This window comes from Salvelinus sp. IW2-2015, linkage group LG32, assembly GCF_002910315.2.
Source record: "Salvelinus sp. IW2-2015 linkage group LG32, ASM291031v2, whole genome shotgun sequence".
NCBI lineage: Eukaryota > Metazoa > Chordata > Actinopteri > Salmoniformes > Salmonidae > Salvelinus > Salvelinus sp. IW2-2015.
In genome coordinates, this window is record NC_036871.1 from 3,291,205 (window position 1) to 3,311,802 (window position 20,598).

The window sequence follows — 20,598 nt, forward strand, 5'->3', positions numbered from 1 at the left end:
CAATTGCATTTTTTTGCGAGACATTATGACACTCAAAAGCCGGAACAACTTCGTAGCCTTCGCTCCCCACCCGACATTTTTTTAAAGACCCGATGGAGCTCATTGCCTTGTTGAATTATGCAGAGATGGGCATCATGAAGGTCTCGTCATAAATTTTGTTGGAAAGGGGAGAAATTGTGCTTTTACATTGGTATTGATATTACAGTTGATCTGGAAGTATTACGTTTTTGGGGCGCAAAAATAAGGTCAATTGTACGGACCAAGGCGATGTAAAAAAGTGAGTGAGTTTACGTTAGGCCCAATAAAGGCAACATTGAAAATACAAAGACAGAAGCGCTTTATAAGAACTCCTTCTGACCGTCAGTGCTGGACAAGGGCTTCCATTACTTATCAGAAACATCCAAGGCATCCAGTCTTAAGGTGTTCCTTGGCGGTTGAGGCTTAAAGTGTAGTCCCTCCATGATAAGGTGTTGAACATTTCTCTGGCATCTTAAAATCTTAAATTTCTCATATCGAATCGGATGAAATCAAGCTGAAAATAATATTCATATTGACATCAAAAAAATCWGGATAAAAAAACAGTTTAATGAAATCAGAATTCACATTTTTTAAGGGTTTTACAATTTTCCTTTCAGGACAACGATATCAATAAAAATATAAGGTCCGCAAAGCAAAAACTTGACAAAAATTATTTTATAAGAATGCTGTAAGTACATAAATTGTTTGCTCTGTGGGAAATGAATATCCAACTAGTCAATTAACGTTATTTCTGGTTATGTAGGTAGCTGTCGTTTGATAAAGCAAGGCAGGCTAGCTAACGTTAGCTAGCTAGCTGTTAGCCTACAACTCGGATTTGCAAGTTAGTTCGTAGCTCATAAAAGTGTATTGTGTATTGTCTTGGGCAAAACTAAATAATGGATGCAGCTATGGTGGTAGCTAACTCATGTCTGAGTCTGACTAATACAGTGAAGTAGGAGCCACAAACCATAACGGCGTCTAGAGYTGCAGTCGGTCTACATCTGTAAAGCATAGAATTAGCTTGACCCGCGTTGACCCTGATGACACAGACGTCGTCATCAACAACAGTAATGTGTGTTATGTAAAAAGTTGTATAAAAAAAATACCCGGTTTGATAAACTAGTAGGTAAATTACCCAGCCAAGCAGATACAAGTAGTAGAGTCATTTTGGTTGTGAAGTGCATTATCAAAAAGCCTCGTRCATTCTTTATAACAAAATGCAATTTACCACTTGGCTGTCTATTGTATCATCCTGTCACAAGCCCTTCCAGTCAACACCACCTCATGAGGAAGTACATTGTTTATGAGGATTGCCTGCTGCAGTTGTTCGAGAGATGTCTTGTTTGTAGCTGAACATGCAACATAGAGAAGACCAGCAAGGGGACACTCAGCATCACACAGACATGCCCTRGCTGTGAGCATTCCTATAAATGGAACAGGGAGGACACTTGAATCAGGTTGGAGTTTCGAGTTTTGTACCAATTCACCTTCATAACCTAGCCTGGTGGAATCAGTCTGATTGCTGCGTTTACCATTCTATTTCACTTCACATGATATCTGAAGGGAAACAGAAAGGTGAATACAGTGATGAGGTTGGTTCCACCATGCTAATCATAAGCACCATTGATAATGTAATCAGTGCTCTGTATGTGTTTGTGTGTGACCAATCAGTATCTTTGATGAGGGGCCAGCTATGGGCCGCTGGCAAAGACCTTACCTCCAGCTTTAACTCTTGCCTGCTCACCAATGGTCCACGATGTGGAGGTCAGAATTAGATAGGTTTAGTCTAACTGCCATTGGGAATAGAACCGTGACGGTGTATGTGTTCACGATACAGAACCATGACTGTGTATGTGTTCACGATACATTAATGGAGCCTGCACCTGCAGACTTGCAAGATGATGTGATGGAATCCTGACCGACAGACAGGCTTGATACTGACCTCGCTGAATGGAGAGACACCTGACACTCAACACATCCACAACGCGTTTGCCAGACGCCAGCCTCGGTCGTTTGATAGAGGGACCATAATTGGGTAGGTTTTATCTGACCTGTTCAAACTTCAACACAGTACCTGTTTGTGTGTCAGATACTGTATTACCTATCCTAACTGCTAATAGAACAGTGTGATGGTGTTCACAGAAACATGTATAGAGACAGCACATGGAGACTTGCAAGATGTGATGAAGTCCAAACTGACAGACGTGGCTTGATACTGATGCCTCAAATGGAGAGAGACCTGACACTCGGCATTAAAGTTTTACTACACACAACTTGTACTTCTATTGTTTTTTTWAAATTATTTAATTGAATGGTATCAGTCAATATGGAGAGGGAGAAATCTTGTGTATTCTGCACCAGGATCAGGGAACTCCGGTTGTATACGGGACACCACACAGGAAGGTACGACCACTCTGACATGTTTGCCAAGGTAACCCCTTTACCACCAGACAAAATGCCATTAGGCACAGTATCTGTATCGGCTGGGAATGACAATGGAAGCTGAAAGGTGCACATTGTTATATTAGCAGAACACTACTTCTATGGTATTATGGAAAAGGTTGTTTATTCTACATGGACCTGTTACTACATTTGAAAGTTATCAAAACACTTAGTTTAGAATATCTACATAATTCAGCAATTGCATTCTCATATTACTCCGTAGGCTACTGACCTATTCAAAGCTTCCTCCGGCATCTCACCATACATCTGCCTGTAGTTATTAAAACTCAACCTGCAGGAGGGTTGTTTGATGGATGCTACCYTGACTACAGATAATCCTGAATAAATTGTGAATAACGATGAGTGAGAAAGTAACAGACGCACAAATATCATACCCCCTAAACATGCTAACGTCTCACCATTACAATAACAGCGGAGGTTAGCATTTTTTGGGGGTATGACATTTGTGCGTCTGTAACGTTCCCAGCTGGCAATGAAGAATCAGCCCAGAAGCGGTCCTCTTCTGGGGCACCGGAACTGATTGGATTGGCTCGGAATCGGGTGTTGGACTCGGCCCGGAATCAAAATGAATGACTGCCCAGAATCGGCCCGATGCCAAATTCAGGAATTCCTGTATCTTTTCAGAATCCCCCCAGAAGCGGCCCGATGCCAATATAAATAAATGTATACACAATTACCCGATTTAGTCATTTTAAATATTACTATTATACATTTTATGCATACAAAGGATACCCATCCACCCGCKAAAAAATTATGTCAGAGGAAACACCGTACACCTGGTGACCGTTTCAGCGTGCCAGTGCCTGGCCCGCCACAGGAGTCGCTGCAGCGCGATGGGACAGGGACATCCAAAACCCTCCCCTAACTCGGACGACGCTGGGCCAATTGTGCATCGCCTCATGGGTCTCCCGGTCACGGCCAGCACGGGTATCGAACTAGCATCTGTAGCAATGTAGTTTGCAATGCAATACTGTGTCTTAGACCGCTGCACCACTCATAATAAAATACTACTTAAACAGGACTCTTAACACGTTAAAATGTTAATTGTGTTTTTTGATCACAGAAACAATAGTTAAATGAAGGTTAAATAAAAAACAACAAAGAGAAAATATGGAAAAATAAATAAATAAATGTTATATAAAGCAGTCYTGTAATGATCTGCCAGAGAGTAGCCCCAAATTGGCCCGAGCCCCAAATAATACATTTGGATAACCCAGGCTGAACACTGTGCCTGGACTGGATCTCGATGCCGAGGAAGGCTCCTGCCCTGGAGCGGGACTGGACACTGGCCCTGGCCTGGACATCGGTGCAGAGGAAGACTCCTGCCATGGAGCGAGATTGGACGCCGTGTCTGGACTGGGCATCGGCGCAGGGGAAGGCTCCCGCCATGGAGCGGGACTGGACGCTGTGCCTGGACTGGGCACCAACGCAGAAGAAGACTCTGGCCTTAGAGCTGGACTGGACGCCGTGCTCAGACTGGGCATCGGCGCAGGGGAAGGCTCCGGCCATGGAYCTGGAGTTTCCGGACCGTGGACCGTCTCAGGAGGTTCCGGACAGTTGACCGTCTCAGGAGGTTCCGGACCGTGGACCGTCTCAGGAGGTTCCGGACCGTGGACCGTCTCAGGAGGTTCCGGACTGTGGACAGTCTCAGGAGGTTCCGGACTGTGAAACGTAGCCAGAGGCTCCGGACTGGGAATCGTCGCCGGAAGCTCCGAACTGGTGCTCGTTGCCGGAAGCTCCGGACTGGGGACCGTCGCCGGAAGCTCTGGACTGGGGACCGTCGCCAGAAGCTCTGGACTGGGGACCGTCGTCTGAAACTCTGGACTGGGGACCGTCGCCTGAAGCTCTGGACTGGGGACCGTCGCCGGAAGCTCTGGACTGGGGACCGTCGCCTGAAGCTCTGGACTGGGGAGGCGCACTGGAGGCCTGATGCCTGGGGCCGGCACAGGTGGCACCGGACTGGTGACACGCACCTCAGGGCGAGTGCAAGGAGCAGGCACAGGACGCACAGGACGCACCCGACTGGGAATGCGCACTGGAGGCCTAGTGCGTGGAGCCGGGACAGGTGGCGCCAGACTGGTGACACGCACTTCAGAGCGAGTGCGGGGAGCAGGCACAGGACGTACCTGACTGGGGACACGCACTTCAGGGAGAGTGCGAGGAGCAGGCACAGGACGTACTGGAGACCTGGTGCGTATAGCCGGCATCAATGGTACCGGTTCGATGACACACCTCGCCCGGCAAGTGCGAGGAGCTGGCACAGGACATACTGGGCTGTGAAGGTGCACTGGAGACCTGGTGCATATAGCCGGCATCAATTGTACCGGAACTTTAACACACTTCGCACGGCAAGTGCGAGGAGCTGGCACAGGACGTACTGGGCTGTGAAGGCGCACTGGAGACCTGGTGCGTATAGCCGTTATCAACTGTACCGGAACTTTAACACACTTCGCACGGCAAGTGTGAGGAGCTGGCACAGGACGTACCGGGCTGTGAAGGCGCACTGGAGACCTGGTGCGTATAGCCGGCCTCAATTGTACCGGAACATTAACACACTTCTCAGGACACACTTCTCAGGACGAGTACGGGGAGCTGACTCAGGTGTGGGGAATCTGTCTGCTAAATAATTATCAAGTTGATGGCGCGGTCATATATACTTGGCACCTACATAAAGCCGAGTGACTCATTCATTCATGGCTTTGGATCAAAATAGATAAGTACCAACATTCTTTCTGATAGTCTTTAATAAATAAATATTTTGATTATCCTGACCTGGATGCCATGTATTATAATCTCTAAAAGGAAAAATATTACCACCTTCTCTTGCGCATGTAATTTTCCGGATTTGCCCTAACGAAAAATGCGCCTTAGATATTAATTTGGAATCCCCCAATCGTCTAAATTATTGGCAGAGAGCCATATAGATTGCAAAATGGTTAGGAAGAGATTTGCGATGGTACATGGTTAATGAATTGACTCGCAATTTTCCGTTTCTCCTGAAAGCGCAAATGCATTCTCTCTGTTGCTCACACGCACTTTAAACATTTGGATAATAAAGCATTTAAAGGCTGACATTGGTTGATTTTATGCATTCATGAATTAAATCGCTTTAGCTGACATGTTGCGGTTCATCCGATGAAGGTGCACATGGGCCTATTTATATCATGAATATGAWTTCGGAAGGCAGAAATTAAATATTAAAGATTACAACCGCTCACTTTCGGTTATTTGAAAACAAAAAAATCTCTAAAATATAGTTATTTTTTAAACAAGAACTTGAAAACGAGATCGTGAACTCTGCAAACAACGGTTCCAGTCCGAGAATGAGAATGGTAAATGACTGTAATTAATATATTCATTCAATACATTGGAATACAAAATAAGCAATCTATCCACCCATTATGGGCTATTACCAGGGAAGAATTGTATCGTTACAGATGAATGTTTTCAGTTGATGCCAAACAAGTGGACACAGAATACCAACTGGGATGGATCCCGAGGCAAATGTGGCTTACCAGTGAACCTCCGGGTGTTCATCATTAATACTGTCTCAGAAGTTTCTGTCTATGACTGATGCAACCCAAAAAAGCATTAAAGACAGAGTTAATGAGTTCTTGAGGTCACCGAGAAAGTTTGGACATGGCCTGCTCTCTCTTATGTAAGGAATTAGGCACTTTACCATGTGTACTGTGTACTGTAGGCTATGTTTACTTGTCAGACTGCACATTAGCCTAGTAAATATATGCATTTTGAAATAGTAAAAAATTCAGTAACATATTTCTACCAGGTAGATGCAGTGTTTTTGGTTGATGGCCAACATTAAAAACACTCAAATGTCATCCAATTGTCATCTAATTGTTGTAATAGGATTCTCAAGCCAAAACGTCTTGATGTTGGAGAGTAAGGCAGAGAATGACGCGTTGAAGAGGGCGAGGAACGAGATGGAGTCACAATCTCTGCCAGGCACACCTGTGAGCTCTGGAACTCAACCTCCTGTTTGTGGACTCTGCAAACAACGTGCTTATGGGCTCCCGAGTGGCACAGCGGTCTAAGGCACTGCATCTCAGTGCTTCACTACAGACACCCTGGTTCAATTCCAGGCTGTATCACAACTGGCCGTGATTGGGTGGTGCACAATTGGCCCAGCGTCGCCTGGGTTTGGCCGGTGTAGGCCATCATTGTAAATAAGAATTTGTTTTTGACTTGCCTAGTTAAATTATGGTTTTGCCTACACTCAATTTTATTTTATATAGCCCTTCGTACATCAGCTAATATCTCGAAGTGCTGTACAGACACCCAGCCTAAAACCCCAAACAGCTAGTAATGCAGGTGTAGAAGCACGGTGGCTAGGAAAAACTCCCTACATTTACATTTACATTTAAGTCATTTAGCTAGAAAGGCCAAAACCTAGGAAGAAACCTAGAGAGGAACCAGGCTATGAGGGGTGGCCAGTCCTCTTCTGGCTGTGCCGGGTGGAGATTATAACAGAACTATGCCAAGATGTTCAAAAATGTTCATAAGTGACAAGCATGGTCAAATAATAATCATGAATAATTTTCAGTTGGCTTTTCATAGCCGATCATCAAGAGTTGAAAAACAACAGGTCTGGGACAGGTAGCGGTTCCATAAACTCCAGCAGAACAGCTGAAACTGGAATAGCAAGCAAGGCAGGCGACTGGGGACAGCAAGGAGTCACCACGGGCGGCAGTCCGACGCATGGTCCTAAAGGCCCAGGTCCTCCGAGAGAAAGAAAGAGAGAAGGAGAAAATTAGAGAGAGCCAAGATTTTTCAAAATTTCCATAAAATGACAAGCATGGTCAAATAATAATCAGGAATAAATCTCATGTTGGCTTTTCATAGCCGATCATTAAGAAGTTGAAAACAGCAGGTCTGGGAACAGTAGGGGTTCCCATAACACGCAGGCAGAACAGTTGAAACTGGGAATAGCAGCAAGGCCAGGCGGACTGGGACAAGCAAGGAGTCACCAACGGCCCGTAGTCCCGACGTATGGTCCCTAGGGCTCAGGTCCTCCGAGAGAAGAAAAGAGAGAAGGAGAAAATTAAGAGAGAGCCAAGATTTTCAAAATGTTCATAAATGACAAGCATGTGTCAAAATAAAAATCAGGAATAAAATCTCAGTTGGCTTTTCATAGCCGATCATGATAAGATGTTGAGTAGAGTTGAAAACAGCAGGATCTGGGACAGGTAGGGTTCCGTACCAAGGCAGAACAGTTGAAACTGGAATAGAAGCAAGGCCAGGCGGACTGGGGACAGCAAGGTGGTCATCATGCCCGGTAGTCCTGACGTATGGTCCTAGGGCTCAGGTTCTCAGAGAGAAAGAGAGAACGAGAGAATTAGAGAGAGCATACTTAAAATTCACACAGGACACTGGATAAGACAGGAGAAGTACTCCAGGTAACCAACTGACCCTAGCCCCCCGACACAAACTACTGCAGCAAAATACTGGAGGCTGAGACAGGAGCGGTCAGGAGACACTGTGCCGCCATCCGAAGAAACCCGGGACAGGGCCAAATAGGAAGGATAATAACCCACCCACTTTGCCAAAGCACAGCCCCCGCACCACTAGAGGGTAATCCTCAACCACCAAACTTACAATCCTGAGACAAGGCCGAGTATAGCCCACAAAGGTCTCCACCAAGCAGCACAAACCAAGGGGGGGCGCCAACCCAGACAGGAAGATCACGTCAGTAACTCAACCCACTCAAGTGACGCACCCCTCCTAGGGACGGCATGAAAGAGCAACCAGCAAGCCAGTGACTCAGCCCCTGTAACAGGGTTAGAGGGCAGAGATCCCAGTGGAGAGAGGGGGAACCGGCCTGGCAGAGACAGCAAGGGGGTTCGTTGCTCCAGAGCCTTTCCGTTCACCTTCACACTCCCTGGGCCAGGCTACACTCAATCATATGACCTACTGAAGAGATAAGTCTTCAGTAAAGACTTAAAGGTTGAGACCGAGTCTGCGTCTCTCACACATGGGTAGGCAGACTGTTCCCATAAAAAATGGAGATCTATAGGAGAAAGCCCTGCCTCCCGCTTGTTTGCTTAGAAAATTCTAGGGACAAATTAGGAAGGCCTGCGTCTTGTGACGTAATAATAAAATGATAGTACCATAAGACTGACTTTCGATATTGAATCGTAAATAGAAGTTATACTATCTCATACAAATGAGTATGATGGATATGAAAACCCCTCAAAAAGGTGATGATGTGATCACACATTAGGCAGGAATAGCTAAATTCTTAACAAAACTCCATTAGGTAAAATGGATAATAAATAGTGTATCTGTATTCATCATATATTTTGTTGGATGAAGATTGTATCTATAAAAACTTTATGAAATATTATAGATTGTTAAGTAGCGTACGTATTGGTATGTACGGCAGGACCAACTCGGAAAGATAGGTAGGAGCAAGCCATGTAACGCTTTATAGGTTAACAGTAAAACCTTGAAATCAGCCCTTGCCTTAACAGGAAACCAGTGTAGGAAGCTAGCACTGGAGTAATATGATCAAATTTCTTGGTTCTAGTCAGGATTCTAGCAGCCGTATTTAGCACTAACTGAAGTTATTATGTGCTTTATCCCGGGTAGCCGAAAGTAGAGCATGCAGTAGTCTAACCTGAAAGATACAAATGCATGGATTAATTTTTCTGCATCATTTTTGGACAGAAAATTTCTGATTTAGCAATGTTACGTAGATGGAAAAAAGCTGTCCTTGAAACAGTCTTGATATGTTCGTCAAAAGAGAGATCAGGGTCAAGAGTAACGCCGAGGTCCTTCACAGTTTTATTTGGAGACGACTTTACAACCATCAAGATGAATTGTCAGATATAACAGAAGATCTCTTGTTTCTTGGGACCTAGAACAAGCATCTCTGTTTTGTCCGAGTTTAAAAGTAGAAAGTTTTCAGCCATACCACTTCCTTATGTCTGAAACACAGGCTTCTAGCGAGGGCAATTTTGGGCTTCACCATGTTTCATTGAAATGTACAGCTGTGTGTCATCCATAGCAGTGAAAGTTAACATTATGTTTTCGAATAACATCCCCAAGAGGTAAAATATATAGTGAAAACAATAGTGGTCCTAAAACGGAACCTTGAGGAACACCGAAATGTACAGTTGATTTGTCAGAGGACAGACCATTCACAGAGACAAACTGATATCTTTCCGACAGGTAAGATCTAAACCAGGCCAGAACTTGTCCGTGTAGACCAATTTGGGTTTCCAGTCTCTCCAAAAGAATGTGGTGTCGATGGTGTCAAAGGCAGCACTAAGTCTAGTAGCACGAGGACAGATGCAGAGCCTCGGTCTGACGCCATTAAAAGGTCATTTACCACCTTCACAAGTGCAGTCTCAGTGCTATGATGGGGTCTAAAACCAGACTGAAGCATTTCGTATACATTATTTGTCTTCAGAAGGCAGTGAGTTGCTGCGCAACAGCTTTTTTATAAAATCTTTGAGAGGAATGGAAATTCGATATAGGCCGATAGTTTTTTATATTTTCCGGGTCAAGGTTTGGCTTTTTCAAGAGAGGCTTTATCACTGCCACTTTTAGTGAGTTTGGTACACATCCGGTGGATAGAGAGCTGTTTATTATGTTCAACATAGGAGGGCCAAGCCAGCGGAAGCAGCTCCTTCAGCAGTTTAGTAGGAATAGGATCCAGTATGCAGCTTGAAGGTTTAGAGGCCATGATTATTTTCATCATTGTGTCAAGAGATATAGTACTAAAAACACTTAAGTGTCTCTCCCGATCCCAGGCCCTCGCAGAGCTGTGCAGATCCAGGACAGCTAAGCCCTGAGGAATACGCAGATTCAAAGAGGAGTCCGTAATTTGCTTTCAAATGGTCATGATCTTTTCCTCAAAGAAGTTCATGAATTTATTACTGCTGAAGTGAAAGCCATCCTCTCTTGGGAATGCTGCTTTTTAGTTAGTTTCGCAACAGTATCAAAAAGAAATTTTGGATTGTTCTTATTTTTCCCGATTAAGTTGGAAAAAGTAGGATGAGCGAGCAGCAAGTGAGGGCTCTTCGGTATGGCACGGTACTGTCTTTCCAAGCTAGTCGGAAGACTTCCAGTTTGGTGTGGCGCCATTTCCGTTCCAATTTCCTGGAAGCTTGCTTCAAAGCTCGGGTATTTTCTGTATACCAAGGAGAGCTAATTTCTTATGACAAATGTTTTTCGTTTTAGGGGTGCAACGCATCTAGGGTATTGCGCAAGGTTAAATTGAGTTCCTCAGTTAGGTGGTTAACTGATTTTTGTCCTCTGACGTCCTTGGGTAGGCAGAAGGAGTCTGGAAGGGCATCAAGGAATTTTGTGTTGTCTGAGAATTTATAGCACGACTTTTTATGCTCCTTGGTTGGGGTCTGAGCAATTATTTGTTGCGATTGCAAACGTAATAAAATGGTGGTCCGATAGTCCAGGATTATGTGGAAAAACATTAAGATCTACAACATTTATTCCATGGGACAAAACTAGGTCCAGAGTATGACTGTGGCAGTGAGTAGGTCCAGAGACATGTTGGACAAAACCAACTGAGTCGATAATGGCTCGAAAGACTTTTGGAGTGGGTCTGTGGACTTCTCCATGTGAATATTAAAAATCACCAAAATTAGAATATGATCTGCTATGACTACAAGGTCTGATAGGAATTCAGGAAACTCAGAGAGGAACGCTGTATATGGCCCAGGAGGCCTGAAACAGTAGCTATAAAAAGTGATGGAGTAGGCTGCATAGATTTCATGACTAGAAGCTCAAAAGACGAAAACGCCATTTTTTTTTTTTTTTGTAAATTGAAATACACCTAACGACCTGTCAAGGCTGTGGTGTAATTGGTGAAAGGAGTCAGGCGCAGGAGAGCTGAGATGCGTGGACAAGGTATTTAATACAAGATAAACCAGTATTAACACAATACTACGGGTGGGGAAAAATACCGGTACCACGAAATAAACAGGCGTAATAAACAAAACCCGGCAAAACCTTTGCAAAGACAAAACAAATGAAAAGTGGATCGGCGATGGCTAGAAGGCCGGTGACGTCGACCGCCGAGCGGCTCGAACATGGAGAGGGACCGACTCCGGCGGAAGTCGTGACACGACCTGTTTAAATTATGAGAAATATATATTTTAATTTTTTATTGAATGGCAAGCCAGACAAAATTATTATTGGATTCATTACTCATTAATGGCTTTGAGTCAAAACTACAGCATAATGCAAACAAGAGAAACACACATGGTTAATGTTCTGGGAAAAAATTAAATATAAATAATTAGATTATATATAAATGTCTTACAGAGCCTTTCCATAAGTCCACTCAAGTTTCAACTGTCTTCTGACGTGATTAGAGCGATGTTGATTGCCTTTGCACTTGAATCCGAACTGGCTGGAGATTATAAGAGTACATGGCCATAAAGGCTAGATCATTTTTCAAGCTGTTCAAACATTCATAGATGACCAGCAGTGTCAAATAAATTAAAACATGGGTTGAGAGAAGGTGTTACGGGATTTTTGTGTTTAATGACTAAAATATGTATACATTTGACTTAGACGTTACTGTATGAATGAAACTTATTATAATCATAATTCTGAGTGTAATATGTTCCTTATTAGAAAGAATGGAGTTATCTTCAGACAGGCTGGAATGRTGTGTTCCTTACAGGACATTCTGTCTCTACCCAGGGAGGGGAAAGACCTTGAGTTGGTTGTAGATAGTTGAACAGGTGGCAGACAGTAATGAGAACTCGAACTGTATTCCCATTGTATCCGAGAGGAGGTTGGACATTAAAACCTATGACATCATCTTTGTTATATAACCTGATGTAAAATGTATTATGATCAGTACTCTCGAGAATAAACGCTATTGATTGATTGATTTTAAGACTGGTATCTGTCCATTTTATGCAAATAATTATCTTACAAATTCTTATTTATGGGCAGAGTGTTTTAATTGAATTGGTTAATAAACAGGAATCAAAATTCCTTTAACAAGAGGATGCAACCGGTCAACACCTTAGGAGAAAATGACACTTGGCTTTTCATAGCCGAGCATTCAGAGGACAAGGCAGCGTGTGCGTGTGCGAGAGAGAGGATCAGTAACGTGTGGAATATAGTAATAAGAATGTCAGTTTAATATGCAGTGCAGATCACCTCTTGTTACCCTTCTCAGAGTTTTAAGAATTGTGTGTGTTCAATTATTTGTGACATTGTGTCATTTGAAGCATATTGAAGATAGAAGCAATAGGATTTGAAGCAATTAGCTACAACTATTTTTCACCTTTTCACACTGCTCTGAGACAAGCATGGGGACTGGTCTTGATAAACCAATGAGATTTTTATTTTCACTGAATCTCCGTTTGGGTATTGGTTAGCCTACAATTAGGGTGTGGAAATGTTAGGATTATTTTGCTCTTAGTGGCCTACTCCTGACCGGTCACATTGTACAGGGCCATATTTTCCTAGTGGAAACACTGAGGGTTTCATTTTTTGTTTTTCTTGGAATAGAAACACCAATATATTGATCAAATTAATTAAGCTACATTTCTTAAAATCAATCCCATACTCTATGTTCTTACAAAAAGAGTTTTTAAATTCTCTAGTACAGCCAATATTACAAAAAGTAAAATGCTTCTCAAAGATGCCCTCTGGTGGTCAAACTCGCACTAACTAGCATTAATGGCAACAATGGCTGACACTTCAATAACGTGCCATAGAATTCTGCGGCAGCCCGCAAGCTGTGCTGCGGCATGACGCAACTTTTACAGGAAGACCCACTAAATGAGGCAGAGGCTACAGTCCATCACGGATTACAAAGGAAGACCCAATCGTTATCTGCCCAACGATGCCTCTCTACCAGACGAACTCAATGCATTTTATGCACGCTTTCACAACAACAACATCGTGCCGGGTGTGAGGGCCGTCACCGACCCAGAGGACTGGGAGACCTCGCTCTCTGAGGCCGAAGTCTTTAATCAGGTCAAGATCTGCAAGGCCGCGGGGCCCGACGGTATTCAAGGGCGCGTTCTCAGAACATGTGCAGAATACCTGGCAGGCGTATTATATTCACTGTAATTTTCAATCTCTCTTTGTCCCAGTCTGTAATCCCCACATGTTTTAAGATGGCCACCATCATTCCTGTCCTCAAGAACTCTAAGGCTTCATGCCACAATGACTACCGCCCTTTAGCACTCACTTCTGTAATCATGAAGTGCTTTGAGAGGCCTGGTTATGGCACACATTTACTCCACCATCCCAGACACGCTCCAACAGATCCATAGATGACGCAATCTCAATTTCTCTCCACACTGTCCTCACCCACCTAGATAAAAGAAATACCTTCTATGTGAGAATGCTGCTCATTGACTACAGCTCAGCTTTCAAACCATTGTTCCCTCCAAGCTCGTCGCCAAGCTTAGGACTCTGGGTCTGCAACTGGATCCTGAACTTCCTGACGTGCCYACCCCAGGTGGTGAGGGTAGGCAGCCTCACCTCCGCCACGCTGACCCTCAACACAGGGGCCCCACAGGGGTGTGCGCTTGGTCCCCTCCTGTGCTCCCTGTTCACCCACGACCGCGTGACCACGCATGACTCCAAGACCATCATCAAGTTTGCTGACGACACAACGGTGGTAGGCCTGAATACCGGCGACGATGAGAAGTTAACCTTGTATCCGCATTGACCTTTTTATTTTTGCATCTATGCACACTCACAGAGCCCTACAGACTTACACACACACACTCACTCCATCATCTGCCCACTCACACATAACATGCACATACACTTATACCGACGCYCACACCTACTCACATACAAGCTGCTGCTACTCTGTTTATCTTATATCCTGATGCCTAGTCACCTTACTCCTATACATATCTACCTCCATCACTCCAGTATCCCTTCACATTGTACATATGGTATTGGAACTGACCCTGCATATAGTATGCTTACTTGGTTATTCTTTTCTTCACATTTCTTCTTATTTCGTTTTTTTTCTTTCTGGTATTACATTGTTATTGATTATTGCATTGTTCGTGTTTGAGTTTGCAAGAAAGGCATTTCACTGTACTTGTTGTGCATGTGACATTAAAACTTGAAACTTGAAGCTTGTTAGCTAATGCTTGATCATTTTGAAAATATATTTACGTACTCCCACTAACTCCGTTTTCTTGGTCCTTAGAAAAAAATTATAATGGGCAATCTTCCAGAAGTTTCCGYTGGTAGCAAAACGAAGCCAGSCATGCTTAAGATTGGAGGACTTTCACCAGACTGACTGGTCTTTCAACATGGTGCCTGCTGCAGTTGCTGGGTGATTTGTAATGCAACTGCAAGCCCTCTATTGGTAGAACCCTTTTGGGTTCCATGTAGAACCCTCTGTGGAAAGGGTTCTACGTGGAACCCAAAAAAGTTCTGCCTGGAACCAAAAGGGTTCTACCTGGAACCAGAAAGAGCTCTTCAAAGGGTTCTCCTATGGGGACAGCAAAAGAACCCTTTTAGGTTCTAGATAGTACCTTTTTTCAAAGAGTGTACCAGGCTCTGAACTACAGCCCTTCCCACAATGCACCTTCCCACAATTCCCAACCAATGCATCTCCGGTACTCGTCCTCTATTCATTTGAATGTGTTGGCAGTTTACAAATTGCTTGAGCTGCACTGAGAATTCGAAAAGTATGAAAGCCAACGGTCCAATATTCTAGAACACTGCTCTGCATACACCTAGAAGGAGCAATTTTCTCAGCTCTGCTGATGAGAATTTGCCTCTGCTCATACAGGAGAAATAAAGGCCTAGTGCATTCATTTGGTGGGATTTTTTTGGGGGGGATTCTTCTTTTTATCAGGGGGTGCAGCAGCACCCTCAGCCKCCCTACTTCCCACGGCTATGGTTCTAGCACTGTCTGTGAATCCAAATGTTGTAAAATCTGATCTAGACTTTTTGCTACTTTTACTGTCAGGAAATGTGCAATCTAACCCAGGTCCTGATATTTCTACCCGATCTGAATTAAAAAGTCAGAATGGTCTAAAGTTTCTGCACACAAATGTAAGAAGTCTTCTTCCAAAACTTGATTTTGTGAATATTTMTATTTAAAAAACGCAGACCACTATGTATTTATGCTTTCTGAAACCTGGCTCAAAAAAATCACTGACAAAGACATTGGCATTGATGGTTACAATGTTTTTCGGTCAGATTGCAAATCTAAGGGCGGTGGTGTTGCTATATACATAAATGACAAGATTCCGGCGACCATTCTGACGTTTGTTACCAAACCCAAGCAATTTGAATGTCTGTTATTTGAATATAAATCTCTGCGTCTCCTGTTGTTATAGACCCCCATCTGCTATTTCTGGCTCTCTGGATTGTATTTTTTATATATCATCACAGAATGTCAAATCTGAATTTGTGTTTATGGGTGACCGGAACCTAGACTGGTTGACATCCAACTGTGATTAACTCAAGAATCAATGTAATACCTATAATCTTACTCAGATTATTAACAATGTAACAAGGTTGAATGCAAAGTGTCCTATAAAAGCCTCTTTGATTGCTCTTATTTTAACCAACACTCCACATCGTTTTAATGTGTCTGGTGTTTTTGCAAATTATATAAATGAACACTGTGCTGTTGCCTGTGTAAGGGATGGTAAAATTCCTAAACTACCTCCACGTATCATCATGAAAAGAAACTGGAAGCAGTTTGATACTCTACTCGGTATTTACATTATGTTTTTAATATTGGCTGGAATAGAGTTGAATTCATCCCTGATGTTGAATTAGCCTTTTCTTACTTCCATAAAGCCTCCCAGGATGTACACTGAACAAAAATATAAACGCAACATGTAAAGTGTTTGTTCCATGTTTCATGAGCTGAAATAAAAGATCCCAGAAATGTTCCATAAGCACAAAAAGCGTATTTCTCTAAATTATTTTGAACAAATTTGTTTAAATCCCAGTTAAATCCCAGTTTCAACTGTACCGGGCAGATTAGAGACAGCGTGTATGGCGTTGTGTGGGCGAGTGGTTTGCTGATGTCAACATTGTGAACAGAGTGCCCATTGGTGGTGGTGGGGTGACGGTATGGGCAGGCATAAGCTACGGATAACAAACGCAATTGCATTTTATCGATTAAAGGATTAATTCGAAAATCAATTAAAGAAATCAATCTCTACTCCTGCCTTGAATTTGTCATTTTGGACGTTTTTCTTGGTAAGCCCTTCTCGTGATTTTTGTCATTGTTGTTGAGCACCCCTCCTTTTCTTTGTTGGCCGAAGCGCGAAGGCCCACCTGAACTGGTACATTCTTATTTATAAGGCCATTTTAGGAATGCCATTTTATCTTTACTCTCTTCTAGCTCAAAATGAAAACATACAAGCTCAGATCACAATCATGTTTAACGCTAACAATCATAACATTTTGAACCGAGCATGGAATAGGATCCTGGTCTTGGGATTCAAGTCAACCTAAAACTCCAGGACTCTCTGAAGGAATTCAAAGGAAAAACAATGAACAGGTCATCGTTTCTAGTTGTCACCCGAAGTCACTAGTTTGCGTTGTCTTATGTAAGGAAGCATGTTGTTTTACATCACACACACACATCCATTGTTTGTTTGCTATTGTGTTTGTGCTGTTTCCAGTGTCTTCTGTCTGTGTTGTCCGTTTTGTCTTGCATTCTTATTTTTATTTCCCACATGAGGCCTTTTGCCTCTTGCCAGGCCATCATTGCAAATAAGAATGATGTGCAATGATGTCCCGAGGGGAAGAATTGGTGTTCGTTGTTTGAAGTAACGTTTTTGTTGTTATAATATTGTAAACGGGCATGGCAGTTTCTCCGCTATGGATTCCAGCTTTAATATAAATATTACAATGATGACATAACATTTTTATGTTTGTTGGTGAATTTAAGAGATTGTCTTGTGACTTTCCTTGCTTCTACATGCTAAAGTCGACTGTTCTTTCACGAGCCTTGGCTTGCGTGAGCCAGAACGGCTCATAGGAGCAGGAGTTTCTGTATCGTGAGACAGCTTGATATACAAGTACTGGCCAGTACACTACTTGGAGGACCTTTCCACCACCAATCTACAGCGCATTCGGAAAGTATTCAGACCCCTTCTGTCACGGTGCTGACTTTTGCCTGTTGCCTGCAGCAAAAGCCTCTATCCTGTCCTCTGGCTAGGCAGAGTACTTTAGGATTTTAGTTACTTCGGTGTAACAAGGGCCTAGCCGCGCGTTTATTCATACTGGCCCTTCGCGTGAGTTGGGTTTGTTCCTTCGTTCACGTTGTCACTCCCTTATTTCCCTGGTCTAGTGTGGGGCCTTGGATAGATGAGTACTTTATTACTTTATGTTTATAGATTCTTCCTWTACTCCRTTACCTWGTGTCTTCCTCTCTTATATATCAATACCTAATAACTAARCTTCRGTTAGTTATTATGCTCYTCAGCTAGTAGTCACTTGGAAACTAGTATTGTTATATGTTTGACTTTTCCAAAGATATATTATTGTCCACACAATGAAATATTCTTTAGTGCAATCACTTTAACCTATAACCAGGGTCACTTTCCGTTCAGTGAGAGTGTCAGAGGCGTTTGCTCTCCAGATCGTTACTCTGYCCTAGTTGTCAAAGTMTCAAGCTTTTATTAAGTCACTCTGTTTTTTGTCTTATACACGTTATTACAGTTAAATGGTTATACAGTCCTAATACATCAATAATGCTCAATCAATCCTTAATGCGTTATGCTGTGCCAGATAATATTGCAAATATAATCAGCTTAAACACTTCTTATAAGTCACTTGGCTCTGTCATATCCTCACATGGTCTCTCCATCATTGCTATGCAGACGACACACAATTAATCTTCTCCTTTCCCCCCTCTGATAACCAGGTGGTGAATCGCATCTCTGCATGTCTGGCAGACATATCAGTGTGATGACGGATCACCACTCAAGCTGAACCTCGGCAAGATGGAGCTGCTCTTCCTCCCGGGGAAGGACTGCCCGTCCATGATCTCGCCATCACGGTTGACAACTCCATTGTGTCCTCCTCCCAGAGTGCTAAGAACCTTGGCGTGATCCTGGACAACACCCTGTCGTTCTCAACTAACATCAAGGCGGTGACCCGTTCCTGTAGGTTCATGCTCTACAACATTCGCAGAGTACGACCCTGCCTCACGCAGGAAGCGGCGCAGGTCCTAATCCAGGCACTTGTCATCTCCCGTCTGGATTACTGCAACTCGCTGTTGGCTGGGCTCCCTGCTGTGCCATTAAACCCCTACAACTCATCCAGAACGCCGCAGCCCGTCTGGTGTTCAACTTTCCCAAGTTCTCTCACGTCACCCCGCTCCTCCGCTCTCTCCACTGGCTTCCAGTTGAAGCTCGCATCCGCTACAAGACCATGGTGCTTGCCTACGGAGCTGTGAGGGAATGGCACCTCCGTACCTTCAGGCTCTGATCAGGCCCTACACCCAAACAAGGGCACTGCGTTCATCCACCTCTGGCCTGCTCGCCTCCCTACCTCTGAGGAAGTACAGTTCCCGCTCAGCCCAGTCAAAACTGTTCGCTGCTCTGGCACCCCAATGGTGGAACAAACTCCCTCACGACGCCAGTCAGCGGAGTCAATCACCACCTTCCGGAGACACCTGAAACCCCACCTCTTTAAGGAATACCTAGGATAGGATAAAGTAATCCTTCTAAACCCCCCCCTTAAAAGAGTTAGATGCACTATTGTAAAGTGGTTGTTCCACTGGATATCATAAGGTGAATGCACCAATTTGTAAGTCGCTCTGGATAAGAGCGTCTGCTAAATGACTTAAATGTATGTAAATGTTTATAACTCTTAAACAAAGCAAATAACAATATATTTACCTTAATGCTCTATTCCCTCGTCCTTCCCGAAACTGGTGTCTATAAGAGTGATATTGGCAGCCTCTGCTGTGTATAATATTTCAATCTCTTATTGTCTCCAAATTTCTTATGGTCACACTTTTCAATGCCTACTGCCTAGATATTGGACCCCTTTCTGTGTGGTGGCCACCCCACCCGGCGCCTGGTGCTCTCTACGAGGCTTACTTATATCTGGGCTTTTTCAATCCTTCAAACTGAAATTGTCTCTGGTACTCCAAAAGATAGAACTTGTTGCTCTCCAGGAGATTTCTCTCCTACACAACCGCGTCCTTTTACTCTTTTTAAATGGAGTGATTTTCCAGGATACAACACAATTCTCAAGATATACCAGTCAATATATTGCTCGTGCCTTAATGTCAAAGTAGTCAATACAAGCAGAGTATAGTGAAAAGTAATTTACCTTGTCTGATGATTRTCTATGATATCAAAATCATGTATAGCGAGGATCATGCCCTAGGCACTGACCTCTCCTTCTTTTATACCTCTCTTAGATACTCAGTTTGGGGAAGACACTTGGGAGTGCAATCAATTTTGTCACATTGTGCCACTACTACTTCTCTTATAGTATACTCAACATTTTTGGTGGGACTCAGTCCAATGTCAAGTCTTTCAGCACTGATGCCCATAAGTCTTCTTCCTTTGGGGCTTCGGTTTGGTAGACCTGTTCATACTACTCTCCCTCAGTCTTCATGCCGATTGGTTCTTGTTTTATGTCCAGCTCTTTTTGAACCTGTTCATTTGTCTCCCTCTGCTGGTTGATTTCCGTTGTGGTAGTTCCCTCCTGCATTCCCCAGTCAATAGTTGGTCCTAGGGCCCATGGGTATAGCTCTGGATCTGGCCCGATTTCTAGGGGAGGGGTCTGATCTCTTTTACTTTTTGCTACACTTCCCTTTTTTCACATTTTGTTACGTTGTTACATGTTTACACCCCCCTTTTTTATTGTTTATTAAGCCTATATTAAATACACTACCAGCTTAATTTTGTTTAATTTAAGGGGCCTAGAAAAAGGTTGTTCTGAAGATAATTTCCTGTAATTCTACGTACTTTAACAAGACTCATGATCTTTTCGATTATTTAATGATAATAACAATAATAATAATGGATAAGGAAAACAACGTTTAGGCCCGATTGTCCCAAATGTTATTCTTCTACCAAATATGTGTTATGATCATTTATATGAACCCTCAATTTAACTGTACATTCTCTTTTACAGAAAGTG